This window comes from Loxodonta africana, chromosome 1 (assembly GCF_030014295.1).
Source record: "Loxodonta africana isolate mLoxAfr1 chromosome 1, mLoxAfr1.hap2, whole genome shotgun sequence".
Lineage (NCBI taxonomy): Eukaryota > Metazoa > Chordata > Mammalia > Proboscidea > Elephantidae > Loxodonta > Loxodonta africana.
The window spans coordinates 131850980-131864981 of NC_087342.1; positions in this window are offsets into that span (position 1 = coordinate 131850980).

Below are 14002 nucleotides of genomic sequence, written 5' to 3' on the forward strand. Positions count from 1 at the left end.
GTTCTCGGCACTTTTTTCTTGGTGGCATGAGGCCCCTTTCCTCTCTGCTGGATTCTCTCTTTTATACCTCAGAGATTAATTTAACCTAGTCCTACAGATTGAGTCTTGCCTCTTTAACATAATTGTCTCTAATCCTGCCTCATTAACATCATAGAGGTAGGATTTACAACACATAGGAAAATCATATCAGATCACAAAATGGTGGACAACCACACAATACAGGAAATCATGGCCTAGCCAAGTTGATACACATTTTTTGGAGAGCACATCTCAGTCCATTACAACTGGTGTGACTGACCTGGATTACAAGGGAGAAATTGGATTGATATTACATAATGGAGGTAAAGAAGAATATGACTGGAATACAGGAGATCCCTTAGGATGTCTTAGTACTACCATGCCCTGTGATTAAAGTCAATGGAAAACTAAAACAGCCCAGCACCAACATGACTGCTAATGGCCTAGACCCTTCAGGAGTGAAGGTTTGGGTCACCCCACCAGGCAAAAAACCATGAGATGAGGTGCTTTCTGAGGGCAATGGGAATACAGAATGGGTGGTGGAAGAAAGTAGTTCTAAATACCAGTTATGACCATGTGACTAGTTGCAGAAATGAGAAGTGTAATTGTTGTCAGTATTCCTTCCTCATATGTGTGCAATAAATATTTTTGTTTTCTTCACTTATATGATATAAGATGTAAACAAGGCTAATGAATTTTGGTTGTATGCACATTAGTTGTATTAAGCACAGCTATGACCTTGTAATTATCTTTATTTTCAAATTGTGTTTGGTTTAAGGAGATGTGTACGAGTGCCAAGTTAATAAGGGTGGACTGTGATAGTTAAGGTTGTGTATCAACTTGGCTGGGCCATGATTCTCAGTGGTTTTGCAGTTATTTTTTTTAATGATGTAGTTATCCCCCATTTTGTGATATAATGTAATCACTTCCATGATATGATCTGTTGTGATCAGCCAATAAGTGTAAAAGGAGTTTCCTTAGGAGTGTGACCTGCATCCAATATATATGGACGTTCTGGCAAAGCTTGCTGGCTTTTGGTGGCTCTGGATTCTGCCTCTGTCTTGTCATCATCTCATGTCTGGTTCTTGGGACTTGGCCCAGCAGGCTGCCATGATATCCACTGATCCTGGGTTTGTCAGCCCCTGCAGTTACATGAGTCAGGAAAAACCTCCAGCTTGACAGCTGATGCACGGATTTGGAATTTGCCAGCCACTACAACCGAGTGAGCCATTTCCTTGAGCTAAACCTCTCTCTCTCTCTCTATATATATATACATATACACTTCATTGGTTTGGCTTCTCTAGAAAACTCAGCCTAAGACAGATAAAAAAAAAAAAAAGAACTTTTTTTTTTTAGACAGATAGTAAATGCTATAATATTACATAAATGCCTGTTTGCATTGAGTTTATGTTAATGGTGGTGGAATAATTTGGAAAAGAATAGCAAGAATACTTGTACAACTTGAAGAATGAAATCAATGTCACTGAATTGTACATGTAGAAATTGTTGAGATGGCATGTTTTTTATGTACATTTTCACTATAATAAAGAAAGAAGCAGAACAAACAAATAAATGCCTGCTGTCAAATTACGTCAAAATACTTTTTTGTTGTTTTTAAACTGTGAATTGCTTTTGGTGAAATCATTTTTAATGCTTTTTTAAACTTAATGTTTTGCTTATATGTATTTTAAAAGGCTCTATTCTTTCAAAGGATAATTCATATCAAAGTTAGTTTGTGATAAGATTCTGAGTTAGGAGTTCATTGCTATACCTATATTGAGCTATTGATCAGAAAGGATTGGGTAAGCTAAGATAGGAGCAAATTAGTAAACTAATACACCACCTGTTGCCATCGAGTTGACTCCAACTCACAGTGACCCTATAGGACAGAGCAGAACTGTCCCATAGAGTTTCCAAGGAGCACCTAGTGGATTCGAACTGCTGACCTTTTTGTTAGCAACCATAGCTCTTAACCACTATTCCACCAGGGTTTCCAAACTAATACACTAATAAACTAATAAATTTTCTGCTGATACAGAAAAATAAAGGAACCACAATGTTCAACACAAACTACCAGCAATATTTGACTGCATAACTGTTTTGTTGTCTAGTGCTGTTTTAACAGAAATACCACAAGTGGATAGCTTCAACAAACAGCAATTTATTATCTCACAGTTTAGTAGGCTAGAAGTCCAAACTCAGGGTATCAGCTCCATGGGAAGAATTTCTCTCTGTGTTGGCTCTGGAGGAAGGTCCTTGTCATCAATCTTCCCCTGGACTAGGAGTTTCTCAGTGCAGGGACTCCAGGTCCAAAGGACACACTCTTCTCCTGGCTCTACTTTCTTGATGGTATGAGGTCCCCTGTCTTTCTGCTTCCTTCTCTCTTTTATATCTCAAAAGAGATTTACTTAAGACACAACTTAATCTTGTAGATTGAGTCCCGCTTCATTAACATGACTGCTTCTAATCCTGCCTGATTAACATCATAGAAGTAGGATTTACAACACATAGGAAAATCACATCAGATGACAAAATGGTGGATAATCACACAATACTGGGAATCATAGCCTAACAAAGTTGACATATATTTCTGAGGGCACAATTCATCCATGACAATAACCAGTTGCTCTTTCTCAGGAGATCCCAGGTGAATGGAGGAGAAACCAAAAGGAGGAAATTTCATTCTTGCCTTAGCAGGTTTTTCTTCCTAAGAAACATGCATAAAAATGAATGTGTGTCCTATGATCACTTCTAAGCACTTACGTCTCTATGAAAAGAGTAAAGACAAAGACTTTGGATTCACTCATTGAACAAATGTTTATGGAGCAACTACTATATTGCAGATCCTGTGCTGAGTATTCGGAATTCAGCAGTGAACAAAACAGTCAGCACTTGCGGAGTTTATAATCTAGTGGTAAGAAAATAATGACAAATAAACAAGTTAAACATCAAGTGCTGTAAGTGCTATAAAGAAAAATAAAGCAGGGGAGAAGGATAAATAAGAAGGCCTTTGTTTCAGATATAGTGAACAAAGAAGGCCACGAGGATGTCAGGGGAAGAGAATCATGGGCAACGGAAACAGCAAGTGCAAAGATCCCAGGGTAAGAGTGTTCCTGGTGCGTTTACAGGATGGTAAGGATGCCTGGAGCAGAGGAAGAGAGTAGAAAAATATGAAACCTTTCTCAAGAGAGATGGGACATCATTAGAAGGTTTTGAGCAAAGGAATAACATGATCTGACTTATGATTTTGAAATATTACTCTGGCTGCTACATGGACTAAGAGAGACCTTTTAAGTGCCATAATTTAGGCAAGAAATGATGGTGGCCATAGTTATTAGGATGTGGCAGATATCTAATTCCATCAATATATGGGCAGCAGTATTCCAAATTGGTGCTGCTTCTCTTTGGAAATACCAAGACCTGAAGGCTACAGCTGGTTGTGGCACAGATGGATCACCAAGGCTTATGCATGGACTCAAGTAAGCATTCTTGGAGGTTCTTGAAGGAGGCAGGCAGTGTTTGAGATCACAATGACTACATTTATAATCACAGATAGAGAAATCTGGGATGTTCAATTACAGGTCTTTACAAAAAGAATATAGAACCAAATGGAATACAGTCTGCTTTGCAATCTAGAAAATGGAGGCAATGGCTTTTCTAGTCTGTCTATAGAGTTATTCAAGATAGAAAAAACCTTGGCTATGCTTTTACCTTCAGTGTACTTGGCACATATATCATTTTTACACAGATGGATACGTCAAGCTCTCTTGACTTGATGACAATGGCCTTTAGTATCACCCAACTTAGTCCTCTTGCTCTGATTTCATGCTAAATTAACAACCTGATTATAATGTAGCTTGCTCTGTGGATATTCCTATAAGAAAAAAATTCCCACATTAACAATCATAAACTTTAAGTTTTGCTTGATAGTTATAATTTTAATTGCAAATTAATAAATTGGTTCCAACTCATGAATGCCATGAGTCTAACTGGTACGGATCAATACTCTTGAATCTGCGTGCTCATAAAATTCCAGATCTCTGTCTTGCAAAGCAGGAGGAGCAGAATCTGAATCCATGGCATTACTCCAGCATAAGTGACAGGCCAGTTAGTACCTGAGGTGGTTTGAGTTGGACCTTGACAAGAGAATAGGGCTTTATTAGGTAAAGAATTTGGTGGGTTGGGTGGGGTGGATTTCCAAACTAAAGGAATGAGATGTGCAAATCACAGCTGGACTGTTGTGTTCACATAATGATTTACTGTAAATGGAACAGAGACTGAGCGTTTGATCAATGTTGAGAGATAAACTTGGAAAGGTCAGTTAGTGTCAGATTATCCCCTGAATTCCATGGGGAGAAGTTTCCATTTTCTCCTAAGGCTAGGGAGAGTGAGACCTATTTGTAAACATAAAAATAATATGATCAGACATGTTTTAGAAAAATATCTCTGGTGAAGGTGTGGAGAATGGGTAGTGAGTACAGAGAGGATGTAGAATCAATGGGATAGCACAGCACAAATCATATGTGAATGGAGAAGCATAGATAGGCTTAGCTTACCCAAATAAAGAGTAACACCATGAACAGATATGGTATGGATGTGGAGAAGCAGGCTTTTGAGGGGGACGTGTTGAGTTCGGTTTTGAACATGCTGATTTCAAAATGTCTATATATCATCCAGAAACTCTGATGCAGTAGTGGTTAAGAGGAACAGCTGATTAGCCATTAGAGAAATGCAAATCAAAACTACAATGATATTCCATCTCACTCCAAAAAGGCTGGCATTAATCCAAAAAATAATGAATGTTGGAGAGGTTGTGGAGATCCTGGAATACTTATACACTGTTGGTGGGAATGTAAAATGGTACAACCACTTTGGAAATCAATTTGGCACTTCCTTAAAAAGCTAAAAATAGAATTACCATATGATCCAGCAATCCCACTCCTTGGAATATATCCTAGAGAAATAAGAACCTTTACATGAACAGATATATGCACACCCATGTTCATTGCAGCACTGTTTACAATAGCGAAAATACAGAAGCAACCAAGGTACCCATCAATGGATGAATGGATAAATAAATTATGGTATATTCACACAATGGAATATTACACATCAATAAAGAACAATGATGAATCCATGAAACATTTCATAACATAGAGGAATCTGGGAAGCATTATGCTGCGTGAAATTAGTCAGTCGTAAAAGGACAAATATTGTATAAGACCACTGTTATAAGAACTCAAGAAGTAGTTTAAACAGACAAGAAAATACTCTTTGGTGGTTACAAGGGGGGGGTATTCACTAATTAGGTAGTCGATAAGAACTATTTTAGGTGAAGGGAAAGACAACACACAATCAGGAGAGGTCAGCACAACTGGACTAAACTAAAAGCAAAGAAGTTTCCTGAATAAACTGAACACTTTGAAGGCCACCATAGCGGGGCAGGGGTTTGGCATAATAAAATCTATTAAGAAATTGTCATTTTGTCAATGTGATAGTTATAATTTTAATTGCATAATAAGTCAATTGGCATAATAAAATCTATTCAGAAAACATTCCGCATCCCACTTGGGATGGAATGTCTGGGGTCTTAAACGCTAGCGAGCGGCCTCTTAAGATGCATCAATTGGTCTTAGCCCACCTGGAGGAAAGGAAAATGAAGAACACCAAAGACAAAAGTTAATTATGAGCCCAAGAGACAGAAAGGGCCACATAAACCAGAGACTACATCAGCCCGAGGCCAGAAGAACCAGATGGTGCCCGGCTACAATTGATGTCTGTCCTGACAAGGAACACAACAGGGAACTCCTGAGGGAGCAGGAGAGCAGTGGGATGCAGGCCCCAAATTCATGTAAAAAGACCAGACTTAATGGTGTGACTGAGACTAGAAGGACCCCAGTGGTCATGGTCCCCAGACCTTCTGTTAGCCCAAGACAGGAACCATTCCCTGGGCAAGCTCTTCAGACAGAGACTGGACTGGAAAATGGGACAGAAAATGATACTGGTGAAGAATGAGCTTCTTGGATAAAGTTGACACATGAAAATATGTTCACATCTCCTGTCTGGAGAGGAGATGAGAGGGCAGAGGGGGTCAGAAGCTAGCCGAATGGCCATGAAAAGAGACAGTAGAGGGAAGGAGTGTGCTGTCCCATTAAGGGGAGAGCAATTAAGAGTATATAACCCACCTGGGAACCCACCCAGTGCCGTCGAGTATATAGCAAGGTGTACATAAATCTTCGTATGAGGGACTAACTTGATTTGCAAACTTTCATTTAAAGCACAATTAAAAAAAGGGGGGCAAGGTGGAGAGCAACAACTGCTGACCAAAAATGTCAGCAGTTTGAATCCACCAGGTGCTCCTTGGAAACCATATGGGGCAGTTCTACTGTCTTACAGCGTCACTATGAGTTGAAATCGACTCGATAGCAACAGGTTTGGTTTTTGTATGTCATTCCACCACTATATCAGACAATGTTCTGCTGCTATTCATAAGGTTTTCACTGGCTAATGCTTTTCAGAAGTAGACTGCCAGGTCCTTCTTCCTAGTCTGTCTTAGTCTGGAAGCTCAGCTGAAACCTGTCCTCCATGGGTGACCCTGCTGGTATCCGAATACCGGTGGCATAGCTTCCAGCATCACAGTAACACGCAAGCCCCCACATTACGACAAACTGGCAGACACTTATGAATAGCAGCAGAACACTGTCTGATATAGTGCTGGAAGATGAGCTCCCCAGGTTGGAAGGCACTCAAAAGATGACTGCGGAAGAGCTGCCTCCTCAAAGTAGCCCACCCAGCAAAACCCAGTGCCCTCGAGTCAACCTTAATGACATGGATGGAGTAAAGCTTTCGGGACCTTCATTTGCTGATGCGGCGTGACTCAAAATGAGAAGAAACAGCTGCAAACATCCATTAATAATTGGAACCTGGAATGTACGAAGTACGAATCTAGGAAAATTGGAAATCATAAAAAATGAAATGGAACTCATAAACATCGATATCCTAGGCGTTAGTGAGCTGAAATGGACTGGTATTGGCCATTTTGAATCAGGCAATCATATAGCCTACTATGCTGGGAATGACACCTTGAAGAGGAATGGTGTTGCATTCATCATCAAAAAGAACGTTTCGAGATCTATCCTGAAGTACAATGCTGTCATTGAGAGGATAATATCCATACACCTACAAGGAAGACCAGTTAATATTACTATTATTCAAATTTATGCACCAACCACTAGGGCCAAAGATGAAGAAATAGAAGATTTTTATCAGCTGCTGCAGTCTGAAATTGATTGAGCACGCAATAAAGATGCATTGATAATTACTGGGAATTGGAATGTGAAAGTTGGAAACAAAGGAGAAGGATCAGGAGTTGGAAAATATAGACTTGGTGATAGAAACAATGCCGGAGATCGAATGGTAGAATTTTGCAAGACCAACGACTTCTTCATTGCAAATACCTTCTTTCACCAACATAAACGGCGACTATACACATGGACCTCGCCAGACAGCACATACGGAAATCAAATCGACTGCATCTGTGTAAAGAGATGATGGAAAAGCTCAGTAACATCAGTCAGAACAAGGCAAAGGTGCAACAAACGATCAATTGCTCATTTGCAAGTTCAAGCTGAAACTGAAGAAAATCAGAGCAAGTCCACGAGAGCCAAAATATGACCTTGAGTACATCTCACCTGAATTTAGAGATGATCTGAAGAATAGATTTGATGCATTGAACATTAGTGACCGCAGACCAGACGAGTTGTGGAATGACATCAAGGACATCACCCATGAAGAAAGCAAGAGGTCACTGAAAAGACAGGAAAGAAAGAAAAGACCAAAATGGATATCAGAGAAGACTCTGAAACTTGCTCTTGAGCATCGAGCAGCTAAAGCAAAAGGAAGAATTGATGAAGTAAAAGAACTAAACAGAATATTTCAAAGGGCATCTCGAGAAGACAAAGTAAAGTATTATAATGGCATGTGCAAAGAGGTGGAAATGGAAAACCATAAGGGAAGAACACACTCTGCATTTCTCAAGCTGAAAGAACTGAAGAAAAAATTCAAGCCTCGAGTTGCAATAGCAAAGAATTCCATGGGGAAAATACTAAACAATGCAGGAAGCATCAAAAGAAGGTGGAAGGAATACACAGAGTCATTGTACCAAAAAGAATTAGTTGATGTTCAACCATTTCAAGAGGTGGCATATGATCAGGAACTGATGGTACTGAAGGAAGAAGTCCAAGCTGCTCTGAAGGCATTGGCAAAAAACAAGGCTCCAGGAACTGATGGAATATCAATTGAGATGTTTCAACAAACTGATGCAGTGCTAGAGGTGCTCACTCACCTATGCCAAGAAATGTGGAAGACAGCTTCCTGGCCAACTGACTGGAAGAGATCCATATTTATGCCTATTCCCAAGAAAGGCAATCCAACCGAATGTGGAAATTATAGAACAATATTATTAATATCACTTGCAAGCAAAATTTTGCTGAAGATCATTTAAAAACGGCTGCAGCAGTGTATCAACAGGAAACTGCCAGAAATTCAGGCTGGTTTCAGAAGAGGACGTGCAATGAGGGATATCGTTGCTAATGTCAGATGGATCCTGGCTGAAAGCAGAGAATACCAGAAGGATGTTTACCTGTGTTTTATTGGCTATGCAAAGGCATTCAACTGTGTGGATCATAACAAACTATGGATAACATTGTGAAGAATGGGAATTCCAGAACACTTAATTGTTCTCATGAGGAACCTTTACATAGACCAAGAGGTGGTTGTTCGGACAGAACGAGGGGATACTGATTGATTTAAAGTCAGGAAAGGTGTGCGTCAGGGTTGTATTCTTTCATCATACCTATTTAATCTGTATGCTGGGCAAAGAATACAAGAAGCTGGACCATATGAAGAAGAACGGGACATCAGGATTGGAGGAAGACTCATTAACAACCTGCGTTATGCAGATGAAACAACATTGCTTGCTGAAAGTGAAGATCAAAGACCACAGCCTTCAGTATGGATTACACCTCAACATAAAGAAAACAAAAATCCTCACATCTGGACCAACGAGCAACACCGTGATAAACAGAGAAAAGATTGAAGTTGTCATGGATTTCATTTTACTTTGATCCACAATCAACAGCCATGGAAGCAGCAGTCAAGACGCATTGCATTGGGTAAATCTGCTGCAAAGGACCTCTTCAAAGTGTTGAAGAGCAAAGATATCACCCTGAAGACTAAGGTGTGCCTGACCCAAGCCATTATATTTTCAATTGCATCATATGCATGTGAAAGCTGGACAATGAATAAGGAAGACCGAAGAAGAGTTGACGCCTTTGAATTGTGGTGTTGGCGAAGAATATTGAATGTACCATAGACTGCCAAAAGAACGAACAAATCTGTCTTGGAAGAAGTGCAGCCAGAATGCTCCTTAGCGGCAAGGAAGGCAAGACTGGTCTTACATACTTTGGACATGTTGTCAGGAGGATCAGTCCCTGGAGAAGGACATCATGCTTGGCAGAGTACAGGGTCAGCGGAAAAGAGGAAGGCCCTCAACAAGGTGGATTGACACAGTGGCTGCAACAATGAGCTCAAGCATAGCAATGTTTGTGAGGATGGCCCAGGACCAGGCAGTGTTTCGTTCTGTTGTGCATGGGGTCACTATGAGCCGGAACCGACTTGACGGCACCTAACAACATAACAACAACAACATATGTCATTCAAGTGGAGATGTCCAGGAAGTAAGAGAAATACAAGTCTGGAATTCATGAGATTCATATGGGCATAGGAAACCCTGATGGCATAGTGGTTAAGAGCTACAGCTGCTAACCAAAATGTCGGCAGTTTGAATCCACCAGGCAGTCCTTGGAAACCCTATGAGGTGGTTCTATTCTGTCCTCATAGGGTCGCTATGAGTCGAAATTGACTCGATGGCAACTAGTTTTTGTTTTTTTTTTTTTTAATATGGGCATAAGCTGTGACATTGTGATTTGTTCTAGATGGTAGTCAAAGCCATGTCTACTCAATTTTGACTCATAGCAACCCTACAGGACAGAATAGAACTGTCCCATAGGATTTCCTAGGCTGAAATCTTTACTGGAGCAGATCTCCAGGTTAGTCAAAGCCATATTGTTCTTGCTGTTGTTAGGTGTTATTGAGTCGGATTCCGACTCATAGCAACTCTACGTACAACAGAATGAAGCACTGCCCCATCCTGCAACATCCTCATGATAGTTGTTATGCTTGAGCCAATTGTTGCAGCCACTGTGTCAATCCATCTCGTTGAGGGTCGTCCTCTTTTTCACTGACCTTCACTTTACCGAGCAGGATGTCTTTCTCCAGGGACTGGTCCCTCCTGATAACATGTCCAAAGTATGTGAGACGAAGTCTCACCCTCCTCACTTCTAAGGAGCATTCTGGCTGTATTTCTTCCAAGACAGATTTGTTTGTTCTTCTGACAGTCCACGGTACATTCAATATTCTTCACCCACACCATAATTCAAAGGCATCAATTCTACTTGGGTCTTCCTTATCCATTGTACAGCTTGTGCACGCATATGAGGTGATTGAAAACTCCATGGCTTGGGTCAGGTGCGCCTTAGTCCTTAAAGTGCTGTCTATGCCTTTTAACACTTTAAAGAGGCAGCAGATTTGCTTAATGCAATGCCTCTTTTGATTTCTCGACTGCTGCTTCCATAGGTGTTTATTGCGCATCTAAGTAAAATGAAATCCTTAACAACTTCAATCTTTTTTCCATTCATCATGATGTTGGTTATTGGTCCAGTTGTAAAGATTTTTGTTTTCTTTATGTTGAGGTGCAATCTGTACCGAAGGCTGTAGACTTTGATCTTCATCAGTAAGTGCTTCAAATCCTCTTTTCTTTCAGCAACCAAATTTGAGTCATCTGCATAATCCAAGTTGTTAATGGTTCTTCCTCCAATCAAAGCCATAGAAGTCAATAAATTGGGATTTGGTAGTGGTGTGGATAGCTCAGAAAGTGAGGTGATAATATTAAGAATGAAATTCTGGGACTCAAAATATATAAGTGGTTGGCAGAGTAAGAGGGGATATTAAAAGATATTGAAGAGTAATCAAGATGTGGTAAAACATTCAAATGAGTGCAGTGTTATAAAAGCCACTGGAAAATAACATCTGTGATGAAGAGAGGTCAGCATTCCCAAATGCTCCAGAGTGAGCTAAGAGAATGAGGAGTGAAAAGAGGCCCTTCCATTCAGCAGTCAACTAATTTGGTGATCTTTGCCAGAAACATTTCAGTGGAGTGGAGGGTGCAAAAATATAACTGCAGTGCATCGAGAACTGAGGAAGCAGAGATACTAAGTGAGCACAACTCTTTCAAGAAGTTTGACAGTTAAGAAGAGAAATAATATGACAACTTGCAAAGGACGCAGGATGAAGGGAAGAATCCCAGACTGAGGACTTTGAGACCTATTTTCATGTTTCCTCTCTCTTATTCTCTCAGTCCAAGTAGCAAATATGTCCTATTAATATTTCATTAAAATTCTTCCCAAGATTAGCCCTTCCTCTCTTTTCCTCTATTGCTGTCAAGGTTTACATGTTTGGTTTGGTTTGGTTTGGCCTCTCACTTGCTTCCAACTACTCTTCCTGCTTCGGCTTGCTCTCCTCTCCAAACCATACTCCATCCTGCTGCCAAATTAATCTTCCAGAACACCGGTTACCTTATGTGATCTGTCACTCAAAAAAACTTCAGTGATTCCACATTCCCTCTTATTCTCTTTTTAGCCTAACATTTCATTGTACCAGGGTTGGTTCTCCATATACATCTTATATGTCCCTATACATCCTGTATACATAGCTCCCACACAAGTCTGGAAGCCCTGGTGGTGTAGTGGTTAAGAGCTACAGCTGCTAAACAAAAGGTCACCAGTTCAAATCTACCTGGTGCTCCTTGGAAACTATGGGCAGTTCTACTCTGCCCTGTAGGGTTGCTATGAGTTGGGATCAACTCGACAGCAAGAGGTTTGTTTGTTTATTTGGTTTACACAAGCCTTCAGCCTCAATGAAGCCATTGAGCATGCTCTTCCTTCTGACTGATACACCATCTGCCTTTTCTACAGTAATCAACCCCATTTGTTCTTCAGGGATCAACTTGATTTCCATGTCTTGTATGAAAAAGAAGTGGGAGGAGGAAGGAAGAGTAATTACAAAACAATATTATCTATTTTACCTTACTGATAGGCTATAAAGGTGTGCTGGTTGTGCAGTTGTTAAAGCCATCAACTGCTAACCAGAAGGTCAGCAGCTCAAAACCACCAGCGGCTCTGCAGGAGAAAGATGTGGCAGTCTGCCTCTGTAGAGATTTACAGGCTTGGAAACGCTATGGGGTCACTATGAGTTGGAAGCGACTAGATGGCAGTGGGTTTTTGGGTTTTTTGGTGGGTTAAAAAGAAGAGAAGGGAGAGAAAAGAAGGGAAACCTAGTTAAGAAAATAAATAACAATGTCTATATTAATGTGACCACTACTTGCCTGTCGGTTTGTCATACTGTGGTGGCTTGCATGTTGCTGTGATGCTGGAAGTTATGCCACCAGTATTTCAAATGTCAGCAGGGTTGCCCATGGTTGACAAGTTTCAGTGGAGCTTTCAGACTAAGACACACTAGAAAGAAGGACCTGGCAATCTACTTGCCAGTGGAAATCTTATGGATAGCAGTGGAACATTGTCTGATATAGCTCTGGAAGATGAGTCCCTCAGGTTGGTGTAAGACCAGGCAACATTCATCTGTATATAAGATCACTATGAGTTGGAACTGACTCTACAACACCTAACAACAACAACAACATATTGATAATGTGAGGTCCCTGGTTAGTGAAAATGGTTAATGTCCTCAGAATCTAACCAAATGTTAGAGGTTCAGGTTCACCCAGAGGTGCCTCAGAAAAAAGACTGGTGACCTACTGAAAAACCAGCTATTGTAAACCCTAGGGCAGTTTTACTCTGACACACATAGGGTTGCCACGAGTCAGAGTCGATTGGATGGCAACTGATTTTTGTTTGTTTGTTTTGTATCAACATGGAGATCAATAATGATAGAATTTCTGAATATAGAATCACTTCTCACCATACATTTACATACTTTTGGTATTGAAGCTCTCTCTTTACTTCAAATAATAATGTGTTGTTTTTACTTCAAATAATAATGTTTTTACCGTAGGATAACAACTCCTATATTCAAGTTTCTAGCTTATTACTGAATATATGAACAATTGCTATTTAGACCCAGTTTTGCAATCGAAGCACTAGAGAAAAATACTTGGAAACTTTTTAAAGTTACATACACCCCTTGGAGATTTGGCTATCATTTCCCTCAGGCGCTAGACCTTTTAGCTGAGAATCCCTGCTTTGTGAGACTTCCCACTGACAAGAGTGCACCGCTTTCCTTGGGTATGGGTTTGAGAATCAATGCAGAGCATGTCGGGTGGGAAAAGCAGAACTGTTACAAAAATTCAAGTTGATTATTCTCAGTGAAAAGAAAAAAGATGAGAGAGAGAGAACAATTAATTGGGTGACTCCAGTTCCTCAGAATATAAAGAATAGCCCTAGGAAAGTATTAAATAGTGTAATGAGACAGGGTTTTTTTCCCCCCTAGTAGATTTTGAAAACATATAAGAAATGCAATTATCAAACTAATACAGCTTGCTAAATATATCACCCAACAGGCTGTTGGGTGATATATTTAGCATGTTTTATAATTAAATAAGCTAACTTTTAAAATTGTTTTTGACAGTGTAAACACTACTTAGTTTTCCTATTAAGAATGCATGGCGCTGTATATATATTACCCGTTGTTAATCACACTGACGCTGCTGTGTCCTGAAGAGAGGCTATGCTGCTTTTTCCTGCCACACTGTATTAACAGTTTTTAATGATATGGATACAATTTCATTAGGGCAGTCATTTTTCAAATTCGGTTTATGAACACTGAACAGTCCCAAGCTGTTTGGATGATA